The sequence below is a fragment of the Choloepus didactylus genome, chromosome 12 (assembly GCF_015220235.1).
Source record: "Choloepus didactylus isolate mChoDid1 chromosome 12, mChoDid1.pri, whole genome shotgun sequence".
NCBI lineage: Eukaryota > Metazoa > Chordata > Mammalia > Pilosa > Megalonychidae > Choloepus > Choloepus didactylus.
This window is the reverse complement of record NC_051318.1, coordinates 38487524-38504578: the sequence shown is the minus strand read 5'-3', so window position 1 is coordinate 38504578 and position 17055 is coordinate 38487524. Positions and strand designations below refer to the sequence as shown.

General features: G+C 38.4%; 1 protein-coding gene and 1 long non-coding RNA gene across 3 annotated transcripts in view; one reads left to right on the top strand and one right to left on the bottom strand.

Moving 5' to 3' along the window:
* FARP1 (FERM, ARH/RhoGEF and pleckstrin domain protein 1) overlaps positions 1-17055 on the top strand; it is a 355492-nt gene that overhangs the window by 131333 nt on the left and 207104 nt on the right. The gene's annotated exons all lie outside the window — the stretch shown is intronic.
* Positions 2537-16196, bottom strand: LOC119507327. Its single transcript, XR_005211203.1, has 3 exons — positions 16020-16196; positions 6948-6997; positions 2537-2611 (listed from the first exon to the last, which is right to left on the bottom strand). It is a non-coding gene; the product is annotated as an uncharacterized LOC119507327 (long non-coding RNA).

Genomic DNA, 17055 nt, shown 5'->3' with positions numbered 1-17055 from the left:
AAGTGTTTTCATCAGGAAAGGATGTTGAATTTTGTCAAATGCCTTTTCTGCATCAATCGAGATGATCATGTGGTTCTTCTGCTTTGATTTATTGATGTGGTGTATTACATATAGTAATCACTTTTTAATTCAAATAATAGATTATTAATAGTAAAGTTTTTTTGCAAAGACTAATAAAATCAAATAGTCACTTGTTAGTTCATGATTCTCTTTTCAGTTTCTTTATAAGCATTTTGTACGATGTTCATTTGAGTAAAATTAATTTTGATGGGAAAACAAATTTTCAACTCTCATGTTTAATTCAGTTTTTATATGATAAAGTCATGGAGCATCTAAATAATATGAAGAAAACACTTTGACTGAAACACAGGTAGTGTAACACATGGGGCTTTCTTAAAAAAAAAGAAAAGAAAAAAACCCTCTTCCAGTTTTCCTTCCCAGAGTAAGTGGATGATCAAGCCTGAACTGCTGGGATTGGAGATGGTTATTTCGTTATTTTTCATACTTGAGAAATCTTTTGGGGTTAATAGAACAGGTCTTTAAAAGAAAAACTTGCTTTGTAATTACAAATGGATTACACAGCAGTAACAGTTTTAAATAACAGAAAATAGAGATATACTTCATTACTCTTACAATTTTTGAGATAAGTTCTTAATAAGTATGGATAGACCAGGAAAGTAAGCTGTCTTCTCAATCTTATAACTCTTAAAAATTTAGGTCCTATGGTTTTTGTCTAGAAAAGTGACTATTTTTTTTGTTATATAATACTCAAAGTATGGTGTCGTGTGTGTGTGTGTGTGTGTGTGTGTGTGTGTGTGTTTACATACTCTCTTCCTACCCTCTTCTTCCCTAAGGAGAATTTTATAAGCTCAAAGTCCTTAGTCACAGATGCTGAAACAATGCTATAAGGGAGGCATTTAGAACAGTTCAATTTTAACCAGGTACTTGAATTGCAAACAGACAGAATGACATCATGTAAGAACACAGCACTTTAGTGAATAGAAGCTTTGTCAATGCATTTCTAGACCAGGCACTGAAATGGAACATTAATTGTTAATAGGTAAAAAATAATCCAGCAGTTCATTGAGCCCATATATCCTGCCTGGGCAGTTTCTGTAGGGAACTTAGAGCCAGGAGCTCCTTGTGTCCTGTGAACCTACCTCTTCAAGAGGGCACCTGGAAGAGTGCGTCTGCCATCTTGCTGAAAGTGTGTGGCCTGTTGGTGGTGTGCAGCCTTTCAAATAATGACTGACTTGGTTGGACCCACATATGATTTCTTTAATTGCTCCTTAAGAAAGTTGCACTGGGCACTAACTGACCGGGCCATCACCAACATGGACATCTCATTCTTCAGTTTGGCTGGTGTAGGTTTTCCATACCCACAGCCCTGCAGTATGAAGCATACTGGGAGGATGGATGACGATATGAAACCCAGAGGACAATTTGAACTAACGTAGGAAGACTGCAGCGAAAAGGGTGCAACAGAAGATAACTCAGGAATCTGTGTGAAATCAGAAAGAGCAGAGAGGAAGTTAGGAAAGTGGTACAAATGTCACTCCCTTACAAAGGTTTCAAGGTAGTTTACATAGATTCAGAGAGTGTAGGTAATGTTAAGTTAGAAGTAGGTTAAACAAGTCAAGACAAAGGGAGAACAAGGGCAAGATATAAACTGGATCTAGAAATGGGTTCTGTTCACAAAATAAATGCCATCAAGTCCAAAGATGAGTCACAAGTGTGGCCATATACTTCCCGTAGTTGCTGTGAGGAAGGTTGTTCACTGGGAACTTGATTAGCTGTTTGTATGACAAGAACAAAGCAGTTCTCAGAAGTGTCACAGATTTCTCACACCAAGACTGGAAATGAACCTCTCCCAAGGGTCAGTATGAGAGGAACATGTAACGTAGTGAACCACAGCCTCAACCATCTCCCTCGGCACCAGGGAGGAAGGTTCCATAGAAACACTTTTAATGTCACTGTTAAAATTGTGATGTGCTGAGTTCATTAATTGAACTTTTTCAATTAAATGAAGATACAAGTTAAAAATGACTGTTTTTTAGCATCATAATTAGTTCTCCCATAATTAATAATTTGAAAAATAGGAATTTTCAAATATCTTTTAACAAATGAACACAGAGCAGGTGATGCTTTCATTGAATTATTTTCCTTTTACAACTTTGCCTTTGCAAAGTATGCACACATAATAGTTGCTCGTTAATGTTCTTAGTGTCTATTTTGGGAAAATGATATTTTAATGGCATAGTATTTCTGTTACTTGCCATGGTAAGAACCTAAAACTCTTGTAATACAAAACCTTTTAGCAAGGGTTAGTCTAGTCTTTGACCTTTTATTGGGGGAAGAGCTCTGCATTTACCTTTGAGGAAAGTGGCATTAAAAATAACTTTCAGTCTAGTCACTGTTTTACTTTTTCCTTATGGTGACAGAGACATTTTAGTAGAAGTAATCTTGTGGCCCCGCACCCCCACCCCCATCCCCATGCTCTCCATAAAAGTTATGGTCCTTTGATGACACATAAATTGTTTGGCCGTTGCAATGATTGATGCCACAGGGGGCTGCATCTCAGTGGGAGTCAGGAAGGTAACCAGATGAACGTCTACAAAGGAAAGATCACAGAGACCTTGTGTTTACACCTGTCTTTGAGCATTATAGAAGAAAAAAGACAGAAAGAAACTTGAACCAGTATCATTTCTCAGTGATGGTTTCCAGTGGTGGGGTTTAAAAAATGAAATTCCAGCGGGAAATGAACTCTCTGGTTATCTACCCACCTGTGGCCTTTCAGTTATATCTATGATGTTTGGCAGTGCTGTTCCTAAATCTTTTAGAAGTTCTTCAAAATTAAGCTGATTTTAGGTTGTTGACTTCTCCTAAAACATAATTTTTGATGTTTATAAGTTTTCAAGCACTTTAGTCAAAGATACAGATATGTATTTGATAAAGGAAAAAATGTATGATTTTGTATGTATTAAATAATATATTGGTTTAGATTTATTGATGAGACTTATCAGCAATTTCCAAACACCCAACATTGGGGCTGCCCAGTGACTTAATTATATCAAATTTGGCACTCTGAAAAGGAATGTGGGCTTAAAAACAAATGAGAACTGGGCTTATTGTTCTTTAAAATGTCATCTCAAGTCCTGCCAAAACTGTTGTGTTAAAATCTGAAGCCATGTATGTTTTGAATATTTAGATTCTAAAGAATTGAGCAATAATAGTAGTCTTTTCTGGTTTGTACATGGTTTGTATTTTTTTTCTCACTCAGTCTACGTCATAAAACTTTTAATTGTGAAATATAGCATGTTTGCAAAAGAGGCTGTAAGTGTGTGTGTGTGTGTGTGTGAGTGTAGTTTAAAGATTAGTAAAATGAGCACCCAAGTTAAAAAATAACACTTATCAGTGGGGCCCTTCCCCATTTACTTCACCCTCCTTCCCTGCAGAAGTAACCACTACCTGAATTTTGTGTTACTCATTCCCTTACTTCTCTTTATAGCTTACTGTACGTGTCATACTAAACAAGAGCATGATCTGGTTTTTTAGTTACTTGTTTAATGCCTGTCTTCCCACTTAACTGTGAGGGTGAGGTGGGGGGTGGCGGGGAATTCTGATCATCTATTTCTAGCTTCTAGCTGGCTCTTGATAGATGTTTATGGACTGAACAAAGAAATGAAAAGGTTTATTCTTATAAAAATGACAATTTCTGACATATTCAATACGAAAATCACAAGACTGAAAGAAAAATGGTACATCCGATGTCACTCAATGACTTACTTAAGGCTTCAAATGTGGCCCTTAGCAAATTGATACCCATATATTCTAGGTAGGCCCACGATACAGTTCATTCATTTATTTTCCAAAAGATGAAATTTTCGAAAGGTAGGGACTGGGTTTTGGTATCTGAAGATTCTGCTGACCCACTTGCTCTATGCCTATGACCCTGCCTTCTCGTGATGGTTACTTTGTCACATATGTTTTGATAAGTACCCAAAAGACAAGTGAATGATGGCCCTGCCAATAAGCTAGAGAGCTGTGATGGCAGGCAAATGGGCCTGACCTCTCGGGTACTACAGCACGCTGAGGACTCATCCCCAGGTCTGCTTTAGACTGTGCTCTCCAGAAATGCCTGCCAGCTCAGTACTTTCTGCTCTAAACACTGTTGAATATGTCTTTCTTTAACACCAACCTGTTTATGTGCCTGTACCTTCTGAGAGCCTTAACTTGTGTGTATATCAATGTTAAAGGACACATCTGGTGTTGATATTTAAGGAACATTATCTACTGGCCCACTAAGATATTCACGGCAGTGCCTTGATGAGCCCTGGTGATCATTTATACTACAGAGCAAAATGCAACTGCCTGAAATTATCAGGATATTACTTTAAAAATAACACTTCCAAATTGCTTGACACCGATGTTTTAAAATTTGATTTTAGCAAGCATGGGCCCCTGAGATTTTTAAAGTAGCTTTTATCAAAACAAAACACACGCTCCTTGGTTATGAATAAGTAGAATTCCAAAGGCTGGAGAAATTCCTGGTGGCACTGATACCGTAAGTGCGGAGCATGACGAATTAATAGCTGTATGTTGATTTAGGCTGCAACAAAAGGGGTTTTCAAGCCAAGTTTGTTCAGTGAGGAAAAATGTCAAGTTCCTAATCTTTGAAAAAGGGTGTTGAGGGAGATGAAAATAATTTGAAGCATTAAGGAATGCTGTTAAAGACTTATTGGCAGTGACCCTGAGCTTATCCTTTTATGCCTCTGTAACCAAGATGATGGTGATGATGATGGTGATGGTGATGAGTTTATTCTTTTATGCCTCCATAGCCAGATGCTGCTGCTGCTACTGGTGGTGATAATAGTAGCAGCAGCTACTTTGTGTTGAGTGCCTGCTGCTGCAGAGTACTCTCTGGATGCTCTCTCAGGAAGATGCTCACAGTAACCATTTGAGTCAGATATTTCTATCTGGTTTATCGATGGAGACATTGAGACTCAAAGACTTGGATGTTAGACTGAAACTGCATTTGATTCCCACATCTGCCGGTTTTAAACTATGACCTTGCTTCTACCATTCATAAAATGAGGAAAACAGTACCTACCTCAAAAGGTGGTTGTGAGACTCAATGAGATAATGTATGTAGTGATGACACATGGCTTACAAAGTACTCAATGAGTATGAGCTGCTGCTATGTTTGTGGCTGTTTTTGCCAGATGTGCTTTGCTTCAAAGTTCTTACTCTTTGTACTGTACAGTCCTGTATCATTTCCTAGGAACTCTTTCTTGGAAACTGGGTCACATGTTACTTTTTTGGTTCTCTGTAATGAATAGACCCTGGATGGAAGCAGAATTTCTGGATTTGAAGTCAGAATCTATTGTCTTGTGTGTGTGTGTATATGCATGCATGCTTTGTGTTTGGGATTTGTAACAAATTGAGTAGCATATTTGTTTCTTTCTCCGTAACACAAAATGGGGATTAGTGATTGGTTATGAAAGCTCTTTGCAAACCCAAACTTGCTATACTTCTTATCCATATGGTCATTCAGTTATTTGTGTTCCAAGAACATCTCATATTGGAATCTCTGAATTTCCAGGCAAAAGTGATGATCTAAGAAGCATCAGTAATGTGTGGGCATTCCTGAAGAGTACTAAGTACTACACCTCCACCCCATCCCTAAAAGTTCATCTCATAATGATGCCCTGACATGTGCCGTTATTGGCATTTGTGTCATCTTAGCATTCTGAGTTGGGGATCCAGAAAGAGGAGTGTTCAGATTCCAGCTCTACAGCTTAATAATGGTGATTCTGAACAAATTATTTGCTGAGTCTCAGTTACATTATGTGGATGAGAACAAAATCTGTCTACTTTTGAGTTAGCAATAGTGCCTGTAAAATGACTAGATTACACAGGTAAAATGATTAGAACGTTCCTGATACAGACTTGGTGCCCAATAAAAAGTAGCTCTTCTGTTCTGGTGACTATGAACATGAAGATACTGTAAGAATTTTGTCTGCTGTATTTGTAGAGAATCTATTAATGAGAAATGCATTTTTCTGCCTACATTGCTTTAAACGCAAAATCAGATTTAAGCCAAAATTCAAGCAAATTGTATATAGTAGATTAGCCCCGGTCAGTTATTTACACATTCAGATTCAGTCTCAGTATAAATAGCCTTACCATGAATTCACAAGAAATTGCTGAGAACTCAGGATCTTAGCTCACTGCTGGGATTAATTTCTTTTCAACAGACTGTCTAGAGAATATCCATAATACTGTAAGTGAAAACGTATGTTAGTGTAACTGATGGCAGTGGGGAAATGAGAAAAGTAACCATGAGACATTTACGAACCACTTCATGGACAGGAACTGCTGGCTTGGCCCCAGTTGGGGCAAAGAAAAAGATACTCTTAGTGCAAAGTTCCTTTTATGGTGTTCTAATTTTTTTAAAGGTTATTTTGCATCAAAAAGCAAAAGAAGGAATTTTTATTTCTAGAAGCAGTTTATGAAACAATGAATTTCCATCACCAGAGTATTGGGCTTCAATGAGAAATGAAATTTTGGGTGTGCAGGGGGATGCGGGAGTGGGAAGGTCTCTTTTAGCCCCTCTTTGGCCATTCCAAATAAGCTCAGTTTAATGGGCAAGAGATAAAATAAAAATGTAGAAATTGTTAGTTTGGCAGTTTTCTTGAAAATGCAGAAAAGGCTGCTGTGCAATCATAGGATGTACCAATTTGCTGATACCTTAAAATATTATGAAGCATTGCTTTTTTGAATTTACTTTCATGGGTTGGTTTTGAAAAATGTTAGTAACAAGGATAAGATGGAATATATATTTTGTTTATTGCCTCTTTTACAGTCCTTATATGTAGCAGATTTCTCTAAGAGAAATTAATTTCTCAAATTAATGAAAAGTCCCCTTCATAAAATTTCATTCTTACCTCATGTACTGTTTGTCAGACAGACTTCACATGGGAAAGGTCCATCATGACTACAAGAAGAGGAAGTTCAGTGGAAACGTTTAGCTGGAAGTGTAGGTCATTGTTTGAACATCATCTCACCCTCCCCCAGCCCCAAATCCAGAACAATCTATTTTAATACTAGAAAAATCGGTAAAATTAAAGCAACAACCTTTCTGGCAACCATTTTGGCAACTAGTCAAAAATCTTAAAAATGTGCATACCTTTGCCCAAGCTCTTTCTTCCATTTCTAGAAGAATATCCATGCAGAGATGTTCATGAAAGTGTTAATAAAATCATAAATCCTCTTAAATTATGATTTATTTATATGTAGAATTCTGTAAAGCTATTAAAATATTGCTAAATATGTTTATTGCAAATAAAAATTGAATAAGTATTGAATCAGTATTTGTAATCTTTTTTTTTAATGTATTATGATATTAGTCCTGAATCCATGAAAGTAAAAGGGCTCTGTAAAGTCTGTGTGTGGACATCACTTACCAACAGAGAGATTTGCCTTCTCAAGGAAAATTTTGGTTTTCAATTGTAAATATTTCAGAATGTGTCTCTGAAAGGGAAAGCCTTTTTTTTTTTTTTTAGCATAATCACTATACCATTACCACACCTAAAGTAGTTATCAAAAAATCCTTAATATTATCAAATGCAGAGAGATGTTTTGATTAAAAAGTATAATAACTATTGATTTTTCTCAACTTCTTCAGTCTTTTTTTGAAGAGGGACTCATTTGTGTATTTAAAACACTGCTGGCCTTGGCAATGTCAGTAATCAAGATGCAATAAAAATCTGTGCCAAATAGTGTCCTTGATGCTTTTGGACATGGTAGAATTTTATAAAGTGTGATAAGATTTGCTAATCTTTCTTGCTGATACAGTATAATTGTGTCAAATTAAAAATACACATTTTCCTTTTCCTTGTGTGTTTTCCATTACCTTCTGCTCATCCCACATTGTCTTTTTCCTTCTCTTTATAAATATGTTTGACTCCTCTTTAAAAACCAGAACTCTAATTGATGAAGCTACAAGATAGATATCCAAAATGAAACTTTTGTTCTATTAGAAACTGACTTTTTACTTGGTCTGTTGAAAACATAATGGAACAGGACTCAGAAAGGCAGATTTGGGAAACCCTTTTGAGGTTTATTTTTGGATTTCATCAAACTTCTAGCCCCTACTTTTTCCTTTAAAAGCTTCAATAATATTTAGAATTTATGCACTCAATAACCAGTGTGGTTTTTTATCAAGACATATCGGTACATGTTGCTATTACATTAGGTACTTGAATATCATGCTTACTGTTTGTAACCTAAACAGGTATTGTTTAATTTGACAAGGTAAAGTTTCTAGGAGTGTGGATTGAAATGAAAGACCTGAATAGTTGCGGAGCTGGTGGTGGTACAAAATGCACCATAGTCAGTCATCCAGCTGTTCACTGAGTCTCTTCCCCTCTGCCAGATGTCTGATTTCTTGCCCTCATGGTCAAGTGGCAAATTCTAGATGAAGCAGCATAAGCAAGCTGCCATCTGGTAGAATGTTTCATATGTATTTATGTGATGTCAATTGGTAATTAATTCAAGAATTTAAAACGTTCTTGATTTCAGGTTTGCTTATTTTAAAAATCCGCAGTGTGCCCTTTGCTAGTCTGGAGTGAGTCCTCGAAATTTATCTCTGTGGCCGCCACCTTGGTGTCTGGTGTTAGGCGTGGCCTGTCTTCCTGCTCACCTGCCTGTCAGTGCTGGGGCTCTCAGCCTTGGCAAAAGAGGATTCCCCATGAAGGAGGGACTGGTGGTTAGTGGCCCCCAGATTCACTGGCTGCTGGGTTGGCAGCTCGGACCACCATCCCTCACACACTCTCAGTGTTTGATTATAAAAATGGCAGCATTAGATGTTGTGAAAACACATTCCAAAATGGTTCCTTGAGAACTTGACTGCTTGCACGCTTTAGAAGAAAAAGTGGGGAGAGGTCTTTATAGGATGACTAGTGGTGCTTGGCTTAAGCTTCAGGATCAAAGGTTCAGGTTGGATGGAGGGGAGATGGTTTAGGGGATATTCCAGGGAGCGTTGAAATGGGAAATTTAAAAAGACACAAATTCACAAGTGTGTTGTTTCTGAGAAGAGCTGTGTGATGTCAGGACAGTCTACCCTCTGAGTTTCAGTTTCCTTGTCTGTAAATCAAGGGAGTTGGAGTAATTGATCCTTCGGGTTCTTTCCTGTTTTAATCCTTTGGGATTCTGAACTATATTAAGTCCATAAACTCCTGCATCTGCCAAATGGGCTGCTTATTTCGTGGAATATTCTGAAATAACCAGTCCTTAACATGGATAATATGCACTTAAAAAATTTGTTTCATGATACGACTTTTTTCTTTTGTGTTTATTAGACAGAACAATCATGAATACAATATAGTATTCCCATATACCACACCACCACCACCATCTTGCATTGGTGTGGGACATTCGCCACGATTGATGATAGCACATTTTTATAATTGTACTGTAAATTAAAATCCATGGCTTAACTGGACTGTAATGTAGTTCCATGGATTTTTTTTTAAATTTGTATTCTGTCACCATTATACGTACTCCAACAATCCCCTCATCATATTCAGATATATATATTTCAGTGCTGTTTATTGTGTTCACAATGTTGTGCTACCATCACCACCATCCATTACCAAAACATTTCCATGATTCCTAATAGGAGCCCTGTACATTTTACACATTAAATTTCCATTCCCTATCTCCAACCTGTCTTCTGGTAATCCATATTCTAGATTCTTTGAATTTACTTATTCTAATCATAATATGATTTTTACTTCACTATCTACCACATTCCAAGGCTTTCATGACTGGCTGTAGGGAGGGGACAGTTCTTAATTTTAATAAAATTATTGGTCTCTCCTTTCCCTGAAAAGAGTTTTTGTTTTAATGTGAGCTGATAAAATAAGAGGGCTTGTTTTCTTCAGGGAAACACAGAAAAGGCATGATGTATTTTTATTTGGTGTGTATTTAGTTATTCATTGCTCATCTGACTGTTTAAAATATTCAAAACCTGTCTTATATTTTGAGATGCTACTAATCATGTGTTCAGAATTCCCTCTGTTGTCTATTGATGGATGAAACACTGCTTCTCTTAGTTTTTTCCTTTATTCTCCTTTAGTTTATTGCAATGTTTGTAAGAACACGTTTTGGCCAGGGAAGGCACCTTCATCCTCACTGAGCTCAGCCATTGCAAACATCCACTGGGACTCCGCGATAAACAATGCAAGCATCTGAGAGATGGAATTTGTGGTGCTCGGAGGTCTGGAGCTGAACACAGCTCGACCCTGGGTCCTTGAAAGCCAATACCGTGGGTAAACTTCGAGCTAGACCATGAGTGCTTGTTTTATTAAAACAACCCGGACTACTTCCTTCTCCACCTGTTTGTAGGCCCCTGTTCTCAGAATTCCCTGATCTTTTTGCTAAAGATGCTTTTTCACATTCTCTTAAGGCAGTGAATTCTACCACGTAAACTCTGCTCTGGTCTTTGTCTCACTGTTCTGCCAAGAAGCTGACCCATGTGTGAAATTAATTTCTCATCTGCTTCTTGCCAGGTTTACCAGCACCTGGGGAGCAGTGTTGAGTCAGGCACAGAGAGAGCGCGCAGAGGGCCCGGATGTGGTCCCAGACTGCCCCGCCCCCCTTGGCTGGAGAGAGGAAAGCCTTCAATATTAATTTCTTAAACACAGACGCATGAGGAGAAAGATCTGGCGAGAATCACACGCTCCTAGATTCATGTTCACATTTAATTCCTGCTCTGTTTGGGGACATTATTTCAGGCATCTTAGACTTGAGGATGGACAGGTGGGGCCGTTTTCCTAGGAGGAAGGATGTATCCGAGTTATTAGGGCAAGAGGGGGCTTTGGTCTCCCCACCCCGTGGGAATTGGACGTACAGGGGGAGTTGTGGCGATAGAGCGTGTGGCTTGAGTGAACTCTGAACCACTGGTGAGGGCTCATGCCCTCGTTTTATAGGTGAGTCCTGAGGCCAGGAGGGAGGAGGTGACTTGATTGATCCCGTGGAGAGGCACTGGCAGAGCCAGTGGGTGGGCAAGCCCCTGGCCTGGCCCGTGCCCCGCTAAAGCCCAGGGGATCTGTTGTGCACTGGCTCTTTCTTGGGGAAAAACATCCCTGCCTTCCAGAAAGGAATTCCAGTATCTGTCTGCATTCCCCCCTCTTTGAAAGTGGCCTTTTGTTCCAGGTTGTCACAACCACCTCCTGTCAGATAATGTTCATTCATTCTCATTGATGTAAATCAGCTTCTGCAAAACTGCATGGCTGTGGCTGTGTGCATTTTTGCTGAGATTTGCTTTTTGCTTTGAATGGGATAGAGAGGGGGCTGGAAAAATTGCTTGTGGGAAGGAGTTTATGGTGTTAAATGAAGAGCATTTATTAACATTTGTGAAAATATTAGAGTTTGCAATATACACGGTATCTTTTTGATAAATGACATGCTTGTGTAGGAGTGTGGGGGGTGGGGGGAAGTAACACATGGCTTGCATTTCTCCATGCAGATGATTCATTTAACAACCCTCCTTGTGCTAATTTTTCTTCCTACAGGTTGATACCACATTATTCTTAATCGCCAACTATTCCTCTTCCTCCAAACATGTAATGCACAGCATATTTATTTTAGGGAGACTAAAACAGTTGGTGGGAGGCTTATAAATATGATTTTCCTCTGTGTTGGGTTAGGTAATCAAGTGTCTTCTGTTTAAGATCATGTAAAGTTGAGCCTATTGAAGAAACTAGCAAAGGCTTGCAGTTAAAATGGATAGAAATGAACAGATTGAATTATAGTTTTAATGGAAACTGTTCATTCTAGGCATATACTAATGAATTGATGCATTTTATATTCATTAGAGGTCACCTGGTTACAATATTAGCATTGAATTAATGTATTAATGTATTAATGGCATTTTGATAATATTAGTTGAAGGAGATTTTTTAGGTGAAATTTTTTTTTCATTTAAAATTTAAACAATGAGGACTAGAGCCAGTAATCTGTCAGCACTTATCTTCTGTCAAACACAAAGTTAACTTCCCAAATCATTTGGCTACTACTTATTAGCATGTACAGGTAATGGGTTCATTCTGGAGAAGCTAAGTGCTACCATGGTGTAGTGTATCCAAATTGATTTTCTAGAGAAAAATTGGAAACAAATGTAAATAGAACAGATAAATAGAATATGGTGTATTTAAACCAATACTATCATGGAATTAAAGGAAATAAACTCCAGTTACTGAAATCCACATAGACTGATCTCATAAACTTAAAAAAAAGTTGAATGATACAAAATATGATTTAATTTATTTATTTAGAAATGCACACTAATAATTCTCTGTATTTTTATGGATTTGTGTGTGTGGGTGTTATAAATAGATTGCAAGGGCATACACAAAATGCATGATAATGGTTCTTATAGGAAGAAAGGACAGGAATAAATTTATCTGCAATGTTTTATTTCTATTATTTAAAAAAAAGAACTGAAACAAATGTGAAAAATTATCATTTCTGAGTGGTGCATGCGTGGTTATTGTTATATTGTTCTTTGTACTTTATTTTAAAAATTATTCTTAGAAAAGAAAAACATCCATGCCCATTATACAAAATTCAGAAAGTAATAAACATTATAAAGAAAATAAAAATTGCTCATGAGCTCATCAAATAAGTGAGCTTTTTAAATACATATTCTTTTTTGAGTAGCGGTTGCTCTTTGAAGCAATTTATTCTTAGGAAATAGCTAGCATTCTGGTTTGCTAATGCTGGCGTTACACAAAATACCAGAAATGGATTGGCTTTTATAAAGGGGATTTATTATGTTACAGGTTTGCAGTTCTGAGGCCATAAAAGTGTCCAAACAAAGGCATGAACGAGAGGATACTTTCATTGAAGAATGGCTGATGGTGTCCGGAACACTTCTGTCAGCTGGGAAGGCTCGTGGCTGGCTTCTGCTGGTCCTTTGCTTCTGGGTTGTGTTTCAAAATGGCTTTCTCCAAAATGTCTCTGGGCATCTGTCTTAGCTCCTCTCTCTCAGCTCCTCTGAGTCCTTTCTTCTTTCTCCCAGGGCAGTTCTCTCTAAGCATCTGGGGGGTTCTCTCTGAGCTTCTCCCGGGCAAACACTGGGCTTCATCTCTTATCTTAGCATCTCCAGACATCCTTCTGTCTGCATCTCCAAGCACCAGTGTCTGTGTTGGCTCCTGAGCTCTCTTAAGTACTCTAGTAAACCAATCAGGACCCACCTTGAATGAGCAGGGTCTACACCTCCATAGAAATAACCCAATCAATGGTCTCACCCACACCTGGGTGAGTCACATCTCCATGGAAACACTGCATCAAAATGTTCCACTCAACAAGACTGGGTTAAAAGATCATCACTCTTCTGGGGTCCATAACAGTTTCAAACTGGCACAACTAGATTTTTGTGCAAAAATTTAGCTTCATAGATATCCAGCAGTTTGGGATTGAGTAAATCATGGTACATCCATAAAGTAAAATATTTTCTAACCATTAAATGATATCTGTTTGCTCAGAATTGATCTCATGGGTTGCTGATTGTGAATCTTAACCTTGTTTTCCCCCAACTTTTTATGAGTTATTTCTGGCTTGGAAATAAGTGGCTTTTGTGATAACCATTGGTATGTTCTTCATTCTAATTTTGACTTGTCACTAATTCACTCGTGGCCTTGGGCAAATCCCCTGATGTCCTCATGCAGTAAACAACCACTCACTGAGCCCCAAGCGGTGGATGTGGAGACTGTAGCAGGGTACAAGGCAGGCTTAGGCCCGACTCACTTAGAGCTTAGGGTCTGCCTGCCTCTGTCTTGGTTTCCTAATCTACAAAATGAAGCTAATAGTATCTTCTTCGTTTCCTACAAGTGCTTTAGGGATCACCTGGGAACTGTATTTGGCAGTTCACGTCCCTTCCATCTTGCCCTCATATTTTACCCTCTAGTGAGAAAGTCTTGCCTCTGGTTCCCTAATGCATTACCCAGGGTGATAGACTCGGGCCTTTGCATAACTGTTTCTTCCATCTGGAATGCCTTTCTTACATGTTCTGTCCCATTCCCCTACCCCCATCTTGAAAACTGTTCCCCTTCCAAATCTTGCTTAGACATGGTCTCATTTGGGAAATCCATATCTAAACTGATTCGTTATTGTGACTTATAAACTGTATTCCTAGGACTTGCTTACATGGTAAGTACTATACCTTTCCAGAATTTAGGTCAGAATTGAAGGAATTTCCCGATCTCAGTTAACTTTGTAACTCTGCAAGGTAACAAACATAGTCCCTGTCATAGAGTAGAGGCTCAGAAAGTGTGGAGGCACTTTGAAAAACAAATAGTGCTAAGCATCAAAAAGATGATATTATGCATATCTGAGTGTGCGAGATAAACACACACCCTTCCTGTTTGATTTGTATAAATCTAGTGAATTTGCATCCAGCTGTTTTGGCACATAAAAGTAGGTGATTTTAGCTGTGCCTCCCTGGGATCCCCAGCCCTTAATGCTGCCTTGTAAGAAATGTATTTCAATCCTACTTTCAACAACTCATGTATATTGGCTTCTGTTCTGCTCAAGGCTCTGGCTCCTGTGGAGATGGTGAGGAATAAAGTATGGCCTCTGTCATCAGACCTCCCAGTCAGATGGAAGAGGCAGACCATGCAATGCTCGCTCCATGTATGGCAGCATACGTCACATGGCATGCTGGAGACTAGTTGATTGTCCCGATGACATGTAAATCTCTCTGTCCTGCCCAAATAATCCCTCCGTTCCTAAGGGTGATGTGGATGGCTCTATATGATGGTAAAAATTAGCTAAAAAAAAAGCCAAATGACTTCCAAGTGCTTTTTTTTTTTTCCACTTTTTTCCCCTAGCACAACTGACAAATGAAGACAAAATTGGTGTGAGGGACATGAAATTAACAGCTGCCATTTGCACCAAACTCCTTCCTTTATAGATAAGCAGAGGCCTAGTGAGAATGTAACCAAGAGGTTAGAGTTGTATTTAAAATGCTTCTCCAGCTCACTTTAGCACAAGGGATGTTGACATTATTTGACCCCATTCCTGTTTGATCCACTTGAAAGGAAGCAAGACAGAAGGGAAAGAACATTAATTCTGATGTCAAAAGATCTGGGCTCAAATCCCAGTTCAACCACTTATTAGCTGTGTGGTCTTAGGCAAGTTTCTTCTCTGAACCTTGTTGTGTTTTTCTGTGAAAATGGGATTAACAATACCAACTTTGTCCTTTAAAGGAAATAATGTAGGTAAAGCATTTGGAACAGGGCCCAACATGCAGGCCACACTAAATGAACACCAGCTTTTATTATCTGAGTTTGAACATTAACACTGAGCTTACTCATTCACTTGCTTGGTGGAGAAGGGGGAGTTCTAGGTTAGTCTGAGTCACTGTTTGGAACAACCACCTCCGGAAAGTTTTCCAAAGTCCCAAATTTCAAACCAGTTTTCAAAATTTCCAGATATTACGTTTTGACTAAATAGAAAAAAGCAACCGCAAGATGCTCTTTCATCATTAATAAAACACATAATCAAAAAATATAAAATGGAATTGAGACACAGAAAAAAAGGTTATTATTTTACTTAGGGGCTAAATTAATATCGTAGTAAGAAAATATATTTATACTTTAAACAGTGAGTTTCAGCAGTGAGTGACTCCTGAAACAAGGACCACTCTGTTTTCTTAAAGAACCTCTCAAATTCTGACCTAATTTTTGGTTTTGTGGCAGTGTCAGGCAGCCGGAGTGCAGTTGTCTTGGGGATTTTTCTCCTGCATCACAGTCCCTGCTTTGGGTAAACTTGGCCCCTACATCTCCATCTGGTTGTTGGTGTGGGCTTGGAAAGCTTGAGTTTCATAAATGTAGAAGATTTCCCCTTTGTTGATGGTTTAAATGCTTTCCTTCTCCTGTCTCCTCTGCCCCAGGCTTTGTAGGTTAAACACAAACTTGGCTTTACCCAAGCCCCCATCCCCCTTCCCATACCTGGATGGTTTGGCAGATGGTTGCTGAGGACATCAGTGGATCCTTCCCAAATCCGGTGTTTTACTTGTCCTAGAGGATTCCAGCCTAGTTAGGCTTGCGTAGGCTAAAGGGATGTGCCTCACAGTTCAAAACCCCTCAGGCAGGGTCAGCAGAAACATGACAGGAATTCAAGCAATGTCTGCCAGCCTCACCACACGGGCAGAATGACTGAAACTTTGCCTTCAAACAAAGGACTTTAGTACTCTCTGGGTTAAACGTTGCATGTGATAGAAGCCAGTGTCTAATGATTTCTTAGTCTTGTTTTCTAGTTAGTTTTGGTTACCTTGCAGTACATTTCAAGTCCTGTTTCAAAATGAGATCGAGAGGTTAGATTATGTGGAGGCCGGCAAATTAAAACCTGATCTGACCCACCACCTAATTTTGTACAGTCTGTGAGCTGAGAATGGTTTTAATATTTTTAAATGGTTGAAAGAATAAAAAGAAGAATTTGAGACGTGAAAATTATATGAAGGTCAAAATTCCATGTAAATAAAGTTTTATTGGAACGTGGCCCTACATATTGCTTTACAAATCATCTGTGGCTGCTTTCCCACTATGGCTACGGGGTGGGGTGGTTGCCACGGAGACGATATAGCCTGCAGATTCTATTTATCCCTTTTACAGTGGATTTAAGGGGCCCTGGGTATAGCATCACTGTGGATCTATAGTGTTTAATAAATACTATTTTGTTGGGTTTATATTTTAATATTAAAATTACTGTAAGAATTGTCCTGACACTCTGATTAGTGTGGTAACTTTTGCAATTGATAAAACAATATTATTATAATTATATTATTAATTGTAGCCATCATTTACATTGTGTTATACCATCCTGTGGGGTTTTTTTTTTTGAATTTTTATTCTACAAACATATATACAACCTAAAATTTCCCCTTTTAACTACATTCAAATATATAATCCAGTGCTGTTAATTATAGTCACAATGTTGTATAAACATCACCACCATCCATTACCAAAACTTTTCCATCACCCCAAA